The 18840-nt window shown below is 41.6% G+C and overlaps 2 non-coding genes and 1 pseudogene across 2 annotated transcripts; 1 reads left to right on the top strand and 2 right to left on the bottom strand.

The window, feature by feature from the left end:
• Window positions 1-2818: 2818 nt before the first annotated feature.
• On the top strand, window positions 2819-9831 carry LOC117695054 (presenilin-associated rhomboid-like protein, mitochondrial pseudogene; annotated as a pseudogene).
• Window positions 7151-7222, bottom strand: Trnaa-ugc (transfer RNA alanine (anticodon UGC)). The gene has a single exon. It is a non-coding gene; the product is annotated as a tRNA-Ala (tRNA).
• A 7529-nt stretch (window positions 9832-17360) lies between the features above and the next one.
• Window positions 17361-17432, bottom strand: Trnaa-agc (transfer RNA alanine (anticodon AGC)). The gene has a single exon. It is a non-coding gene; the product is annotated as a tRNA-Ala (tRNA).
• Window positions 17433-18840: the final 1408 nt, after the last annotated feature.

The following is an 18840-nucleotide window of genomic DNA, read 5'->3' as shown; positions in this document are numbered from 1 at the left end:
CCATGTCCCCTCTCTCTTTCTCTCTCTCATCACCTAGCTTCTCCTCTTCTTCATCTTCTCTCCTTGTTCCATCTCTTCCTCTCAGTACTCCTTCCCACTTAGATATCACTCTTCCTGTTAAAGTAGAACTTTTCTCTCAAAATACAATTAGAGCATACTTATTCCTAATTGTACCAGTGAGGTACAAGATAGTCCTAATACCCAGTCCATCATTTTGTTGACTAACCAGAACCTCTGTCATCTCTTCTAACTAAAACACTTACTTTTGATCCTGGCTTTTTGGCTTTAGAATGAATGTCAGCTGAAAACCATCTACTCAGATCTTTTCTCTCAAAGTAAATAGCCAGGATTGGTTATGAGACTATAGGTCTTCAACCCCACCAGAAATCCAGAATGACTGAGTTAACTGAAGTTATGGGAAGCACTAAGCATAGCTTCTAAAAGTTAGCCAATTTATAGAGACCGCTGAACACCTGAAAAGCCCCTATACTACCGAATGTTGGAGCATCAAATCTTCAGCCTTCTGGCCCAGGATCATCTGACAGACCTTGGTGATGCAGGATTATTAAGGTCTGATTACTTTGTCTAGGCAGATATAATCAGTCGACTATTCTGCATGTGTGTCCTTTTCTGGACAGTAATTTGTCTGTAGATGGAAAGAGGCAATCCTTGCCTAGTGGCTGTCTCACCACAACTGGAGTATCTCCAAGGATGCTCAATTTCTTCTTAGAATCCACGACAGGAAGCTGTCAGGAGCAGACAGGTCTCTAATCAAAATGAACATTAATATATAAATATTTATAGCATCAGTTCTATGGACTTCTGATGTTTTGAAAACCAACTATCCATGTAAGGTAACCTGGACTGTTGTCTGTTCACTCCTCTCAGCTATTTCTAAATAAAATATGGAAAACACCCTAACAATAAACTCAAAACCATGAATTTGCTATAGTCCCTTAACTCATAGGTTAACCATCCCAAATCAGTTAAAAAAGGTAAAAAAGGGCTGGGTCTAAGCCTTGTATTCCTAAATGTGTTATATAGGCACAATGCCTATGAGAGTGTCAATATTCATCTTACTTTTATGTCAATAAGAAGCTCATACCAATGAAACCTTAAATTTGAAATCAAAGTAAATTTTGTACCATTTAAGAAATTATAACTTCATCTTGATAATAATTATACAAATTTCTACCAATAGGTTATGGCTATGCAATAAGTCCTAGCTAATCCCCCCTGTTCCAACAAAACCACTACTTTTCCCTAGAAAGACAGACCATTATTAACCACATTAGTCCCCAAGCTCAGGGAATAGGGGCGCTGACTCTTCTTTAACTTCTTCAAGCTGATTAAGGGCATTGAGATTTTAGAAGAGGGGTGGGGGGAAGAGTAAGTTGATAAGCCTCTCTGATGCTGTGTCTTCACTGAATCCAGATGGAATGCCAGGACATCGGAGGTTTGGGCAGGTCTGCTCAGTATGCTTGATGAGTAGATACACCAAGGCTGTGTATTCTGCAATATACAATTCTCAGAACAAGTTTTAGTATCAAGAAAAAAAATTTCCCACCCCCAGGGGGCTGACATTTTTTTTTTAAGATGTTGGTTCTGACGCCTTTTTTTTCTGCTTGTTAAAATTTGTTGTAGTATTTACGTTTCAGATTTTATCCCCTTACCCTACTTCCTCCCACCAACCAGAAACCTCGTATCCCATCCCCCTCCTCATGCTTCTACCCCCCCTCACTATCCCATCCCCGCCCTCACATTCCCCCCCCCCCACTGTGTGTTCATTTTTTTTTTTTATGGGACCAAGTAACTCCTCTCTCACCTATGTCCAACAAAGCCATCCTCCCCTACATATACCTCTGGAGTCTTGGATCCCTCCCTATGTGTTCCCAGGCTGGTGGTTTAGGCCCTGGGGGGCTCTGGTTGTTTGGTATTGTTGCTTTCCACCTGGGGTCAATAACCCTTTCTGCTCCTTCAGTCCTCTCACTAAGCTCTCCATTGGGAAACCCCTGATCATATCAGTGGTTAACTGTGAGCATTGTCCTCTGAGTGTGTTAGTCTTTGGCAGACCTCTAAGGAGACAGCTATATCATGTTCCTCACATTATGCACTTCCAGCCATCCACAACAGTGTTTAGCTTAGGTGGCTGTACATGGGGTGAATACCCAGGTGGAATGGTCTCCTGATGGCCCCTCCAAAAGGAAGTTCTTAAAAGAGAGACAAGGATACAGAGGGAAAAGAGAAACACTTGGAAGACAGTACAACATAATGACTGAAGAAAATGCATTAAAATGTACAAATTTTATTTCCTCTTTATATCAATCTGTGTGTTGGTTGGAGCAAGAATGTATATGCTGTAGTGTAGTGTGGTGTAGTGTGGTGTGCTATAGTGTGATGTGGTGTGCTGTAGTGTGTTGCGGTGGTGTGTTGTGGTGTATTGTGGTGAGCTATGGTGTGTGGTGATGTGTTATGGTGTGGTGTGATTAGATGTGGTGTTGTGGTATGATGTGATATTGTTCTCTAAAGATACAGGTTATATGAATTGGAGAATTTACTATTACATATTTTGTTGGGACTGGTTCTAATGCTTGATTCAATTGGGAAATGTGTGTCCAAAACTTAAAGATCTTTGTTCCCAATGGGGTTATGATTGATCAATAAAGATGCCAGTGGCCAATGACTGTGCAAAGAGAGATGGGTCGGGACCACAGAGTTGCAAATGCTAGGAATCAGGAGGGAGGAGAAAGGAACCACCAGGACATGGGGGAGAATGATGGATGGACATAAGAGGTTCAGTAGATAAGGCCAAAGAGCCATGTGGAATTTCTGGTAAGTTCCCACTGGCCACTTCCTTGATTGGACATGGGATAGCAGCGGTAGATTAGGAGTGCCTTTAGAAATTGCCTTTGAGATAGTCAAGGCAATTACAATTTAACTGGTGCGTGCCTGTGTGGAGGTGGGGAGTGTGTGTGTGTATGTGTGTGTGTGTGTGAGTGTGTGTGTGTGTGTGTTCAATATGAAGATCCCAAAGGCTTCCTTGGCAAGTAGTTGGAAGTGCTTCCCATGTGGAGCATAAAGGGCTGTATTAGGAACTCAACACTACATGGGAAGATTGTGAAGGAATAATATTAAGAATGACACCAGAGAGAGCTGGACATGCAGCACACACCACATGTGAGGACCACTAATTTAGTACCTTATCCTTGAGTTCTAGGACACCTGTTGTAAAAGAATTACTCCACAGAACCTCTGTCCCTCCTTCTTTTTGTGTTTGCACAGTGTTTTTGTACATGGAATCACACTTAACCTCAAAAGACTGCTGATGAACATGAGACAGGATATGAATAACCTGTTAAGTAGGTAAGGATGGTGGAAGAGAAAAAGCCTGCCCAGAGCAAACACACATTCTATACATGCATTCAGACCGGGAATCTCCACAGCACACTGCATTCTTCTCAATGAGCTCATGCTTCTGGGATACAGAGATCAAACCTTTCTCTGTCACACTGGAAGGTAACACACAGGAAAGAAACATGGAGTAGAGGAAACCAGGAGGAGAAAGCAGCTAAATCCCAGAGGATGGAATGATGGTGGCTTGTCTGGCCAGACTACTTCAGTAGAAGGAATACAGGATCACTTTTTTCTTCCTAGTTGATAACCCTGGACACACCCAGCAATGCCAGGGAATATATACACAGAGTGGAAGTGTGAGCTTGTCCATTTACCATTACATTTCCAGGTGCCCTGGCTTTCCATGTACTATACAAAGGCACAGAGTGAAATGTTCAGACTCAGGAAATACTGCAGAGGCATCAGATGAAGACACCATGAAGTCCACTGGCCAATACTGGGTCAAACTGAGCTTCAAACTATAGAATGGCAATATGAGTGGGTAACAGTGTGAGAAAAAATGGGTATTCTGAGCCATAGGGATATAAATCAATATGGAGAATAAAGAAGCAATGTACTAAACACCAGATCACCTTTGAAGAAGTAGCAATAGAATTTTAACACTGAAAAGATATCATCACAGCAGTAAGTGATTTTTCTAACTTTCATGACTATATTATTAGTCCCTTCCAGATTTCACAGGAGTCATTTAGGCGTCAACATTAAGACACTAGGCAAGCAATGCAAGGGGTAGTAGGTTGTATATCACATGTCCTTCTAATATATGCTGGCATCTGACTGTGAATGTCATGAGTTCATAATTTAACCCGTAATGTCCTACACAGAGAAAAATGTGCCTTGTCTCCAAAGCACTAAATTTCCAGTCAGTCAATCACTCTCTGCAGACCCAGCTTCTTTCTCAGAATCCCTGTTCCCACACATGCTACTTCTGTCCCCTCACTAGTCTAGCTTCCTGGTATCCATTAAGTTGTTGCTTGAGAGGGGAAGAAGTCCAACCACAGCTTCCAGCAGACTCACCAATATCCATTACACACAGGATGCTGAAAGCCATTCTATCACGTTCTTTCAGTGTGAGTCTTGTGAAGATAGCATGTAGACTCGACTCTGGGACATGCATCAGTTTCCTTCATCGACTCAGTAGTCTCTGCATGCTCTTAAGTAGATAGGGGCAAACTGCGTTAAACAACACATAAAGTCTCCATCATTGAGTGGTCCCTGGGGATCATTTGTGAGTGTCCTTGACATTTGCTTTCTGACAGTTCACAGAAAACTAAAAAATTGATGCACAGAAAGTGTAATAAACAGTACTTCTAGTTTAAAATAATTCCATTACTATTTGAATCAAATGTGTCAAATGTTTGTGAGTAATCTGGCTACATAGACCTATACTGCCTATATATTAGAACAGCTCAGAACATTGCTGAATTACTACATCCAAAATTCAGATGATATATGCTCATCGGTCTGACAATTCATTATTGGTAAGATCTCTATTGCTTAAAAAATGTTCTACATGTTCAATGCAACAATAATATGAATAATACTATTTATTTTAATTGGGTTTGCTAATTCCAAACCTCACAGATATATGTATAGAAGAAGGAAGCTAAGAAACAAAACAAAGACAGAGAAGAACATTGCCTGAAAAGAGACCTCCATATGGGAGTAAGATTACTAAGCCTGAATGCTATTGGAACAAGGTGGACAAGTCCAGAAAGACTGAAATCAACAGTCATAGTTACACTCACACTTTTATAGACAACTGCATATTTTGAGGGAACATTTCTTAGTGAATCCCATGCTCAAATCAAGCTTGTGTGTAGACTGGGCTGAGAAGATCTGAATATAATTTAGCTACAACCCCACCAGGTGCTGGGATTTTGGGCATGTGTTCTATGCCTGACATCCTGGACAACTGATATTTGATAAGAATGCAATTTCAATTTTATGCAGAAAGGATTGTCTGTCTGAGAACAGTGCTGAGGTAAGCACATATGCATACCCAGAAATATAAATAATGGGCATGTAGAGTTGGCACAGTGGTTAAGATTACTGCCTGCTCTTCCAGGGGTCCTGAATTACAATGCCAGCAACCACATGGTGACTCACAACCATCTACAGGGGGATCTGTTGCCTCTTCTGGCATGGTGGTGTACATGAAGATACAACACTCCCATAAATATATTAAATATTAAAATATAAATTTGGAGGTACACAGTCATCAAATAAATATATATCACAACACAGAAAAAACCAGTCTCTATCACGTGGTGCTACATGAATATTTCTCAGACAAAACAGCAAGGAAAAAACAAAATTGGAGAACTGGAGAAGGTGAAATCTATAAAATATAAAAGTTTCCATAGGTTAAAAAATGAGAAGCTTTCAGTCCATGACTAGGGGAAAAGTTTGAACAGTTCATATCCAGTAGCAACTTTTCTGGAACTTGCCGAAAAACTTCCAAAAGTCAAGCAGTAAACAGAAATTGAAAAATGTGAAAGGTTGCACATGGGCTGTTGTGTGAACTGGGACATTGAGTAAGATTGCTCATTTTATAAGGGATTTGTTAGCAAGACTAACAAGTCAGGTATGCAGACAGCAGCATGGCTGGGGCTTCTGAGGAGAACCAGGGTCACTTGATAGAGTGGGTACCAGAAAAATCTACAACTTAAAATTTCTGGTTAATCCAAAGCACATAGGTTTTCCACAATTATAACCCCATCACCACGAAGCTGAGGTAGGAGGATCATTTAGAGTTCTAAGCCAGGCTAGGACACCATGATACTGTCTCAAAACAAAGCAAACCTGGAAGTTTAAAAAAAAAACAACAAAGGAACAAAACCCAACACTACCAAAAATTAGTAAAGAAAGGAAAAGAAAGTATTCTAGCCAACTGCATATGTAAATAATCATCTGAGACATCTATACAGGACCATCATAGACTATTGTTTAGAATTTCCACTTAATGTCCCACCTCTCATACCGGTTTTCACTTGGGGAATACTGGGACCACAGTGTACACACTCTATTCTCTCCTATCTCCCCCTCCTCACATCCCCTCCCCGGAAATGGCACCTGTGCATCATGGTACAGAGCAGCACCCTCTGAGAGGCAGACTGCCCTATGTCTCTCTCTTTCTGGAGGGGACTCACTAGCCACAAATCCCAAGGTGGAAGTGAGCCAACTCAGGTCTGGGATCCCTGCACCTGTCTTCCCACCCTCAGGGACATTGAAGTGTTCATCTCTGGGAACCCACAATCTTGGTAAGAGAGAATGCTTCTCTCACTGCATCAACTAGGTCTCCATTGAAGAAGGTCTCCAAAAGACCCCAGGTTACTATGACAACCATAAGGCTCCTCTCTCTGCTCAGTACCTAGGAATGCTCGGCCCAGCCCTTGCTTTCTTTTTCTTAAAGCAGAACTCATTCACCCTTGTTATCTATCTATGACCTGAGAAAGCACATCCTCTAGGCAACTGCCACCAGCATGAAAGCAGAGCTTTGGTCAAGCTGTGACCAAAACCTATTCCTGGAGGCTTGAGCACGCTGTACTCCCCAGGCTATGGAAGTGTCCGTGAAAATGTCATCAGGGTTCTAGAGGAACACTGTTGTCATGGACATAGATGAGCTCTTTTATCATAGTCTCCGGTTTATGGCGGTTTCCATGGAAATGTCTTCCATGTAGTGACACCCTATGTAAAAATAAAAAAGGCCCTGACAAGAAAAAGTGTAAAGGTTTGGAGATACCGGGAATCGAACCCGGTACCCCATGCATGCAAAGCATATGCTCTACCACTGAGCTACATCCCCATATCTACCTAGACCCTCATCAAACCCTATATCAAGCCACAATCCCGGAAGCTGTCTTCCTTTAGCTTCAAGGCATCTGCATCATTTCTTTCGGAATCATTCAGGATTTCTTGTTTACTACTTTTATGGGATTTTTACATTATTGCTTATAGGAAAAAACAATCTCTATTCAATGAAACAGAATAATATGAATAGTAACAAATTTTATCTTCTTTCAAACATGGCACCCCTACAATAACTTGACTATCATGACAAAGTAATTACAATGTCTTTCTGCAGGGTTAGTAACATCACACCATTTTGAAGCAGGGGTTCTGAAGATGGCATTGCGAGGCTGGGTACAGAGAGGCCAGCTGGGGCTACATTTAGCCTTATGTCCCTCCCTTCAGGGGAGCCTACCAGGAGCCCTCTGAGACCTGGGCCCCATGGCTGCTCAAATGCAGGTTTGAACTACTTCTTCAGCAAAAACATACATTTAGAAAGGTACAGAAGAAGGTTGTACCTTGAAGATCAGACACAGCGTCACAGAGACAATCACACAGAATTGCCTAGATCCCGCCCCTTGAGGAAACAGTTTTCATCCTTCCCCTTAGATTATGTGATCTCCTGTGAAGCCCCTTTTCTTCACTTCTGGGCGCACAGGCTCTGCATTGGGATCAGCTGCTATTTGACAGTTTCAATCACTGATTTCCAGGGTGCAGAGGTACGTTGATGACATGAAAGCTATCTGGTTGGATGGCATCTGGCCACCACAGGAAGTAGATCTCAGAACCGAGATTAACAAATGGTGCAATAGCCTAGGTGATATGCAGAGGACCTTCACAGCCATCATAGCCACAAACGCCCTCCTAGTCTGTTTTATGGAGGGTGCAGTCCCTGCATTGACCATGATCAGATACTTTACATCCAACCCAAACTCGAAGGTTCCTTGTTCTCCAATGTTGCTGTCAATGTTCAATCATTTTTTCTTCTTTCTTTTAAAATTTATTTTATTTCTAACTTTTTTGTTTATTTACATTCCAAACATTGTCTGCCCTCGGTCCTTGTCTCATAGTTCCTCAGCCCATTCCTTCTCCCTCTTGCTGTTGTGTGTGTGTGTGTATGTGTGTGTGTGTGTGTGTGTGTGTGTGTATGTCGATGTGTGTGTGTCTGTGTGTGTGTGTCTATGTTTGTGTGTGTGTTTGTGTGTGTGTGTGTGTGTGTGTGTGTGTGTGTATGTGTGCAGGTCATGAATCTAGAAAGTGGACAAACAGTAGTAGACAAGATGTGAGGAGGTTGGACAGAGAGAGCACAATGAAATATGTGACATGAAAGTAGAACGTAAATCTACTTCTGAAAAAACACATAGTAGAAAAACAGATATGCCGAAAATTTTGTAGTAAATCAAGACACCAGAAAATAGAAACAAAGGAAAACATCTTGAAACCATTGAAAGTTGTACCCTGTTTCTGTTAGAAATCACACACACACACACACACACACACACACACACACACACACACACACACACAATTTATTTCAAGAAGTCACATAGTCCAGAGAATGTGGCACAGCAGATGTTGAAATAAACGAGCTGTCCACCTTGAATTTCTTTGTGTAGATAAAGTATTCTTTAGGACTTTAAGGGGATTAACACACAAAATACAAAGAAAAACTGGTTTGTTAACATGACACATACTTTTAATCAGGACAAAAGGAAGTTCTTTTTTTTTTTGACACTCCAAACATTTTCTTTATTTCATTAGTATTTTCATTGTTTTGTTGTCATACGTGTCCACTTCCAAAGCCCCAACCCTGGATAGAATCAGGACTCCAGCAATGTAACAGGCAAATACTTATATCCTGTCCTGCCAAGTTCCCCCCAATTAACAGCCTGTCTTGGGACTGAAAGTTGTGAAAAAGCCTTCTAACATGAAGACCCAGCCCTGGAACACCCTGTAACAGTTTCTCAAAATCTCTGGATACAACCAATTTCCAGCTCCAGACTCCCTGGGCCCAAGGAATCCCATATCCAAAACGTACCTTCTAAGATGTCCCTGCAGCAAACAAAGGCAGGGAGACATCTCCATAAAGCCTACCATGTGACCGTGGCAGTAGTTAATCTGAGGCAATGACAAGAGAATGGGACACGCTCATGTTTCACAACACTACCGAGATCCCCAGACTCCACAACTTTGACCCTATGTCCTAAAATCAGAATCTCAGAGTAATTAGTTGGTCACACATGTCTTCAGTTCCCAGAGGAAGCCTGCCAAGAAACTCCTTGTACACCATTGAAGAGGTACCACCGGGCAAGCTTCCAAGGTCACCAGGTCTGTTGAACATGACCTGCTGGATGACATGTTCAAGGTAGATCATCTGAAATGGAGAATCTTGGACACTATCAGAGGCTAGCCCTCTGCTTCGTCCATCGCTCTTTGATGCACCTAAGCCCATGTATGGAGCAGTGAGACAGTGATCTCTGGCTACTCCCTTGACCCCCAAGTTTTATCTAGATGTTTTCACAATATAGATGTTAGAAACTGATTAAGCGTCAGTGTGGATGAACTGGACTACAGACATTCCACTTTATTTCTCAGTCTTCCAACTTAGAAAACCCAGGGGGCTAAGAACAGCAAACAAGATATTGACCTCATGTTTAATTCTCATCACCTACGATTTCATGTGAGGCACACAGCTCTTCTCTAGGCACATCCCTTAGACTGAGGACAATTCATCCAGCTCATCCTCCTGTCTCATTTTTTTCTGATTTTTTATTTTATATTTTATTTACATTTAAGATGCCATCCCCTTTCCACATTTCCCCTCCCTAGAACACCCCTGTCCCATGCCCCCCCTTTCCTTTTTGCTTTTATACGATTTTTTTAAAATGTTAATCAAAGGATTTATAAGTTTGGTAATGCTCAATCAGAAGTGTAACCCAATACCCAACCTAGATATAAAAACTATCTTGACTGGTGGAGACATGTGAACATCTGCCTCCATGTCCCCTCTCTCTTTCTCTCTCTCATCACCTAGCTTCTCCTCTTCTTCATCTTCTCTCCTTGTTCCATCTCTTCCTCTCAGTACTCCTTCCCACTTAGATATCACTCTTCCTGTTAAAGTAGAACTTTTCTCTCAAAATACAATTAGAGCATACTTATTCCTAATTGTACCAGTGAGGTACAAGATAGACCTAATACCCAGTCCATCATTCTGTTGACTAACCAGAACCTCTGTCATCTCTTCTAACTAAAACACTTACTTTTGATCCTGGCTTTTTGGCTTTAGAATGAATGTCAGCTGAAAACCATCTACTCAGATCTTTTCTCTCAAAGTAAATAGCCAGGATTGGTTATGAGACTATAGGTCTTCAACCCCACCAGAAATCCAGAATGACTGAGTTAACTGAAGTTATGGGAAGCACTAAGCATAGCTTCTAAAACTTAGCCAATTTATAGAGACCGCTGAACACCTGAAAAGCCCTATACTACCAAATGTTGGAGCATCAAATCTTCAGCCTTCTGGCCCAGGATCATCTGACAGACCTTGGTGATGCAGGATTATTAAGGTCTGATTACTCTGTCTAGGCAGATATAATCAGTCGACTATTCTGCATGTGTGTCCTTTTCTGGACAGTAATTTGTCTGTAGATGGAAAGAGGCAATCCTTGCCTAGTGGCTGTCTCACCACAACTGGAGTATCTCCAAGGATGCTCAATTTCTTCTTAGAATCCACGACAGGAAGCTGTCAGGAGCAGACAGGTCTCTAATCAAAATGAACATTAATATATAAATATTTATAGCATCAGTTCTATGGACTTCTGATGTTTTGAAAACCAACTATCCATGTAAGGTAACCTGGACTGTTGTCTGTTCACTCCTCTCAGCTATTTCTAAATAAAATATGGAAAACACCCTAACAATAAACTCAAAACCATGAATTTGCTATAGTCCCTTAACTCATAGGTTAACCATCCCAAATCAGTTAAAAAAGGTAAAAAAGGGCTGGGTCTAAGCCTTGTATTCCTAAATGTGTTATATAGGCACAATGCCTATGAGAGTGTCAATATTCATCTTACTTTTATGTCAATAAGAAGCTCATACCAATGAAAACCTTAAATTTGAAATCAAAGTAAATTTTGTACCATTTAAGAAATTATAACTTCATCTTGATAATAATTATACAAATTTCTACCAATAGGTTATGGCTATGCAATAAGTCCTAGCTAATCCCCCCTGTTCCAACAAAACCACTACTTTTCCCTAGAAAGACAGACCATTATTAACCACATTAGTCCCCAAGCTCAGGGAATAGGGGCGCTGACTCTTCTTTAACTTCTTCAAGCTGATTAAGGGCATTGAGATTTTAGAAGAGGGGTGGGGGGAAGAGTAAGTTGATAAGCCTCTCTGATGCTGTGTCTTCACTGAATCCAGATGGAATTCCAGGACATCGGAGGTTTGGGCAGGTCTGCTCAGTATGCTTGATGAGTAGATACACCAAGGCTGTGTATTCTGCAATATACAATTCTCAGAACAAGTTTTAGTATCAAGAAAAAAAATTTCCCACCCCCAGGGGGCTGACATTTTTTTTTAAAGATGTTGGTTCTGACGCCTTTTTTTTCTGCTTGTTAAAATTTGTTGTAGTATTTACATTTCAGATTTTATCCCCTTACCCTACTTCCTCCCACCACCCAGAAACCTCGGATCCCATCCCCCTCCTCATGCTTCTACCCCCCTCACTATCCCATCCCCGCCCTCACGTTCCCCCCCCCACTGTGTGTTCATTTTTTTTTTATGGGACCAAGTAACTCCTCTCTTACCTATGTCCAACAAAGCCATCCTCCCCTACATATACCTCTGGAGTCTTGGATCCGTCCCTATGTGTTCCCAGGCTGGTGGTTTAGGCCCTGGGGGGCTCTGGTTGTTTGGTATTGTTGCTTTCCACCTGGGGTCACTAACCCTTTCTGCTCCTTCAGTCCTCTCACTAAGCTCTCCATTGGGAAACCCCTGATCATATCAGTGGTTAACTGTGAGCATTGTCCTCTGAGTGTGTTAGTCTTTGGCAGACCTCTAAGGAGACAGCTATATCATGTTCCTCACATTATGCACTTCCAGCCATCCACAACAGTGTTTAGCTTAGGTGGCTGTACATGGGGTGAATACCCAGGTGGAATGGTCTCCTGATGGCCCCTCCAAAAGGAAGTTCTTAAAAGAGAGACAAGGATACAGAGGGAAAAGAGAAACACTTGGAAGACAGTACAACATAATGACTGAAGAAAATGCATTAAAATGTACAAATTTTATTTCCTCTTTATATCAATCTGTGTGTTAGTTGGAGCAAGAATGTATATGCTGTAGTGTAGTGTGGTGTAGTGTGGTGTGCTATAGTGTGATGTGGTGTGCTGTAGTGTGTTGCGGTGGTGTGTTGTGGTGTATTGTGGTGAGCTATGGTGTGTGGTGATGTGCTATAGTGTGGTGTGATTAGATGTGGTGTTGTGGTATGATGTGATATTGGTCTCTAAAGATACAGGTTATATGACTTCGAGACTTTACTATTACATATTTTGTTGGGACTGGTTCTAATGCTTGATTCAATTGGGAAATGTGTGTCCAAAACTTAAAGATCTTTTGTTCCCAATGGGGTTATGATTGATCAATAAAGATGCCAGTGGCCAATGACTGTGCAAAGAGAGATGGGTCGGACCACAGAGTTGCAAATGCTAGGAATCAGGAGGGAGGAGAAAGGAACCACCAGGACATGGGGGAGAATGATGGATGGACATAAGAGGTTCAGTAGATAAGGCCAAAGAGCCATGTGAAAATTTCTGGTAAGTGGCCACTGGCCACTTCCTTGATTGGACATGGGATAGCAGGGGTAGATTAGGAGTGCCTTTAGAAATTGCCTTTGAGATAGTCAAGGCAATTACAATTTAACTGGTGCGTGCCTGTGTGGAGGTGGGGAGAGTGTGTGTGTGTATGTGTGTGTTTGTGTGTGTGTGTGTGTGTGTATGTGTGTTCAATATGAAGATCCCAAAGATTCCCTGCGCAAGTAGTTGGAAGTGCTTCCCATGTGGAGCATAAAGGGCTGTATTAGGAACTCAACACTACATGGGAAGATTGTGAAGGAATAATATTAAGAATGACACCAGAGAGAGCTGGACATGCAGCACACACCACATGTGAGGACCACTAATTTAGTACCTTATCCTTGAGTTCTAGGACACCTGCTGTAAAAGAATTACTCCACAGAACCTCTGTCCCTCCTTCTTTTTGTGTTGGCACAGTGTTTTTGTACATGGAATCACACTTAACCTCAAAGACTGCTGATGAACATGAGACAGGATATGAATAACCTGTTAAGTAGGTAAGGATGGTGAAGAGAAAAAGCACTGCCCAGAGCAAACACACATTCTATACATCCATTCAGACCGGGAATCTCCACAGCACACTGCATTCTTCTCAATGAGCTCATGCTTCTGGGATACAGAGATCAAACCTTTCTCTGTCACACTGGAAGGTAAACACACAGGAAAGAAAACATGGAGTAGAGGAAACCAGGAGGAGAAAGCAGCTAAATCCCAGAGGATGGAATGATGGTGGCTTGTCTGGCCAGACTACTTCAGTAGAAGGAATACAGGATCACTTTTTTCTTCCTAGTTGATAACCCTTGACACACCCAGCAATGCCAGGGAATATATACACAGAGTGGAAGTGTGAGCTTGTCCATTTATCATTACATTTCCAGGTGCCCTGCCTTTCCATGTACTATACAAAGGCACAGAGTGAAATGTTCAGACTCAGGAAATACTGCAGAGGCATCAGATGAAGACACCATTGAATTCCACTGGCCAATACTGGTTCAAACTGAGCTTCAAACTATAGAATGGCAATATGAGTGGGTAACAGTGTGAGAAAAAAATGGGTATTCTGAGCCATAGGGATATAAATCAATATGGAGAATAAAGAAGCAATGTACTAAACACCAGATCACCTTTGAAGAAGTAGCAATAGAATTTTAACACTGAAAGATATCATCACAGCAGTAAGTGATTTTTCTAACTTTCATGACTATATTATTAGTCCCTTCCAGATTTCACAGGAGTCATTTAGGCGTCAACATTAAGACACTAGGCAAGCAATGCAAGGGGTAGTAGGTTGTATATCACATGTCCTTCTAATATATGCTGGCATCTGACTGTGAATGTCATGAGTTCATAATTTAACCCGTAATGTCCTACACAGAGAAAAATGTGCCTTGTCTCCAAAGCACTAAATTTCCAGTCAGTCAATCACTCTCTGCAGACCCAGCTTCTTTCTCAGAATCCCTGTTCCCACCACATGCTACTTCTGTCCCCTCACTAGTCTAGCTTCCTGGTATCCATTAAGTTGTTGGTTGAGAGGGGAAGAAGTCCAACCGCATCTTCCAGCAGACTCACCAATATCCATTACACACAGGATGCTGAAAGCCATTCTATCACGTTCTTTCAATGTAGAGTCTTGTGAAGATAGCATGTAGACTCGACTCTGGGACATGCATCAGTTTCCTTCATCGACTCAGTAGTCTCTGCATGCTCTTAAGTAGATAGGGGCAAACTGCGTTAAACAACACATAAAGTCTCCATCATTGAGTGGTCCCTGGGGATCATTTGTGAGTGTCCTTGACATTTGCTTTCTGACAGTTCACAGAAAACTAAAAAATTGATGCACAGAAAGTGTAATAAACAGTACTTCTAGTTTAAAATAATTTCCATTACTATTTGAATCAAATGTGTCAAATGTTTGTGAGTAATCTGGCTACATAGACCTATACTGCTACATATTAGAACAGCTCAGAACATTGCTGAATTACTACATCCAAAATTCAGATGATATATGCTCATCGGTCTGACAATTCATTATTGGTAAGATCTCTATTGCTTAAAAAATGTTCTACATGTTCAATGCAACAATAATTTGAATAATACTATTTATTTTAATTGGGTTTGCTAATTCCAAACCTCACACATATATGTATAGAAGAAGGAAGCTAAGAAACAAACAAAGACAGAGAAGAACATTGCCTGAAAAGAGACCTCCATATGGGAGTAAGATTACTAAGCCTGAATGCTATTGGAACAAGGTGGACAAGTCCAGAAAGACTGAAATCAACAGTCATAGTTACACTCACACTTTTATAGACAACTGCATATTTTGAGGGAACATTTCTTAGTGAATCCCATGCTCAAATCAAGCTTGTGTGTAGACTGGGCTGAGAAGATCTGAATATAATTTAACTACAACCCCACCAGGTGCTGGTATTTTGGGCATGTGTTCTATGCCTGACATCCTGGACAACTGATATTTGATAAGAATGCAATTTCAATTTTATGCAGAAAGGATTGTCTGTCTGCGAACAAGTGCTGAGGTAAGCACATATGCATACCCAGAAATATAAATAATGGGCATGTAGAGTTGGCACAGTGGTTAAGATTAACTGCCTGCTCTTCCAGGGGTCCTGAATTACAATGCCAGCAACCACATGGTGACTCACAAACCATCTACAGGGGGATCTGTTGCCTCTTCTGGCATGGTGGTGTACATGAAGATACAACACTCCCATAAATATATTAAATATTAAAATATAAATTTGGAGGTACACAGTTATCAAATAAAGTATATATCACAACACAGAAAAAACCAGTCTCTATCACGTGGTGCTACATGAATATTTCTCAGACAAAACAGCAAGGAAAAAACAAAATTGGAGAACTGGAGAAGGTGAAATCTATAAAATATAAAAGTTTCCATAGGTTAAACAATGAGAAGCTTTCAGTCCATGACTAGGGGAAAGTTGTGAACAGTTCATATCCAGTAGCAACTTTTCTGGAACTTGCCGAAAGCTTTCCAAAGTCAAGCAGTAAACAGAAATTGAAAAATGTGAAAGGTTGCACATGGGCTGTTGTGTGAACTGGGACATTGAGTAAGATTGCTCATTTTATAAGGGATTTGTTAGCAAGACTAACAAGTCAGGTATGCAGACAGCAGCATGGCTGGGGCTTCTGAGGAGAACCAGGGTCACTTGATAGAGTGGGTACCAGAAAAATCTACAACTTAAAATTTCTGGTTAATTCCAACGCACATAGGTTTTCCACAATTATAACCCCATCACCACGAACTGAGGTAGGAGGATCATTTAGAGTTCTAAGCCAGGCTAGGACACCATGATACTGTCTCAAAACAAAGCAAACCTGGAAGTTTAAAAAGAAAACAAAAGAACAAAACCAAAACACCACCAAAAATTAGTAAAGAAAGGAAAAGAAAGTATTCTAGCCAACTGCATATGTAAATAATCATCTGAGACATCTATACAGGACCATCATAGACTATTGTTTAGAATTCCACTTAATGCCCACCTCTCATACCGGTTCACTAGGGGAATACTGAGAACACGTGTACACACTCTATTATACTTCCTATCTCCCCCTCCTCACATCCCCTCCCGGAAAATGGCACCTGTGCACACGGTACAGAGCAGCACCTCTGAGAGGCAGACTGCCTATGTCTCTCTCTTCTGGAGGGGGACTCACTAGCCACAAATCCCAAGGTGGAAGTGAGCCAACTCGGGTTAGGATCCATGCATCTGTCTTCCCACCCTCAGGGACATTGAAGTGTTCATCTCTGGGAACCCATAATCTTGGTAGAGAGAATTGCTTCTCTCACTTGCATCAATTAGTCTCCATTGAAGAAGGTCTCCAAAAGACCCCAGGTTACTATGACAACCTAAGGCTCCTTCTCTCTCTGCTCAGTACCTGGAATGCTCGGCCCAGCCCTTGCTTTTTTTTCTTAAAGCAGAACTCATTCACCCTGTTATCTATCTATCACCACTCTGAGAAATCACACCTCTAGGCAACTGCCACCAGCATGAAAGCAGAGATTTGGTCAAGCTGTGACCAACCTATTCTGGAGACTTGAGCACGCTGTACTTCCCAGACTATGGAAGTGTCCGTGGAAATGTCATTAGGGTTCTAGAGGAACACTGTTGTCATGGACATAGATGAGCTATTTTATCATAGTCACCGGTTTATGGAGATCTCCAGGAAATGTCTTCCAGGTTGTGACATCCTATGAAGAAAAAAAAAAAAAAAAGTCCCTGACGAAAAAATGTTAAAAGCGGGGGGTGGAGATACCGGGAATCGAACCCGGGACCCCATGCATGCTAAGCATGTGCTCTACCACTGAGCTATACCCCCATGTCTACTGTGAACCCTCATCACAGCCTACATCAAGCACAATCTGGAAGCTGCCTTCCTACAGCCTCAAGGGATCTGAATCATTTCTTTTGGGAATCATTCATAATTTCTTGTTTACTACTTTTATGGGATTCTGTACCTTATTGCTTACAGGAAAAAACAATATTATTCAATGAAACAAAGTAATATGAATAGTAAAAATTTTATCTTCTTTCAAAACTGCACCCCTACAATAAACTGGACTATCATGACAAAGTAATTACAATGTCTTTCTGCAGGGTTAGTAACATCACCCAGGGTCTAAACCACCAGCCTGGGTGCACATAGGGAGGGACCATGACTCCAGCTGTATATGTAGGGGAGGATGGCCTTGTGGGCATAAGTGGGAGAGGAGATTCTTGGTCCCTGAAGATGAACATCGAGAGGGGGTGTGAGTTTAAGGAGGTGGGTGTGGGGAGGGGGTAGGTGGAGGCACAGCCTCATAGAAGAAGCAGAGGAGGAGGGATGAAAGGAGGCTTCTGGGTGTTGGGGGGAAGTGGGTAAGGGGATAAAATCTGAAATGGAAAATAATAACCAATTAAAAAACATAATATCCTGGTCACAAAGACGGTAACATATGTAGATCAGTTTCCTTAGATGTCTCTAGCTGCCTATCAACAAAGTTTTAAAGCATAAAACAAGAGAAAGATTCTGTTCCTGTCATAAGCACATTTTGCTCATGATAAGGATATGCGTTCCTGACAAGTCTTTCATACATTAATCCTGTACTCTAGGACTGTCCCATCCCCCAGGACTTTCAAAGGCAAAATGCTGGCCACACTGACCACACACAACTCTAACCCTCTGCTGTTGACGATGGACTTAGGGTGAGACCTGATGACTTCCAGCCTAGTTACAAGTTAAGTGACGAACTTTTCCCAAGTGATAAATCAGAAAGTGTGATGTAAGTCACCCAAAGTCCTTTGTGGGTTTTCACATGATGTAAACGTGCACATGAACACACACACATACACAGCCTGACAGACAGACAACAGCAGGACAGACAGACAGACAGACACGTGATACACTCATTCGTATACAAAAATGCACATGTGACACATAACCCCCCCCCCACATGAACATGCAAACAGGCACTCACATACACAGGCACAGGCAAAAAACACACACACTCATACACTCATTTGTATACACAAAATAGATATCTCGCAATCCCCCGGACATCTATGCACACAGGCACAGACACAAAGCATAGACAACACACACACACACACACACACCACAACACACACACACACACACAAATAAAACCTAATCCACCATGAACAAATATCCAAGTTTGCTGTTAAATGATCAGCATGAAAGAATATAGTAAAACAGACCACAAACACCAGGAGCTCTTGAAAGTCAC

The sequence above is a fragment of the Arvicanthis niloticus genome, chromosome X, assembly GCF_011762505.2.
Source record: "Arvicanthis niloticus isolate mArvNil1 chromosome X, mArvNil1.pat.X, whole genome shotgun sequence".
Taxonomy (NCBI): Eukaryota; Metazoa; Chordata; class Mammalia; order Rodentia; family Muridae; genus Arvicanthis; species Arvicanthis niloticus.
This window is presented reverse-complemented; position numbering and strand designations above follow the sequence as displayed.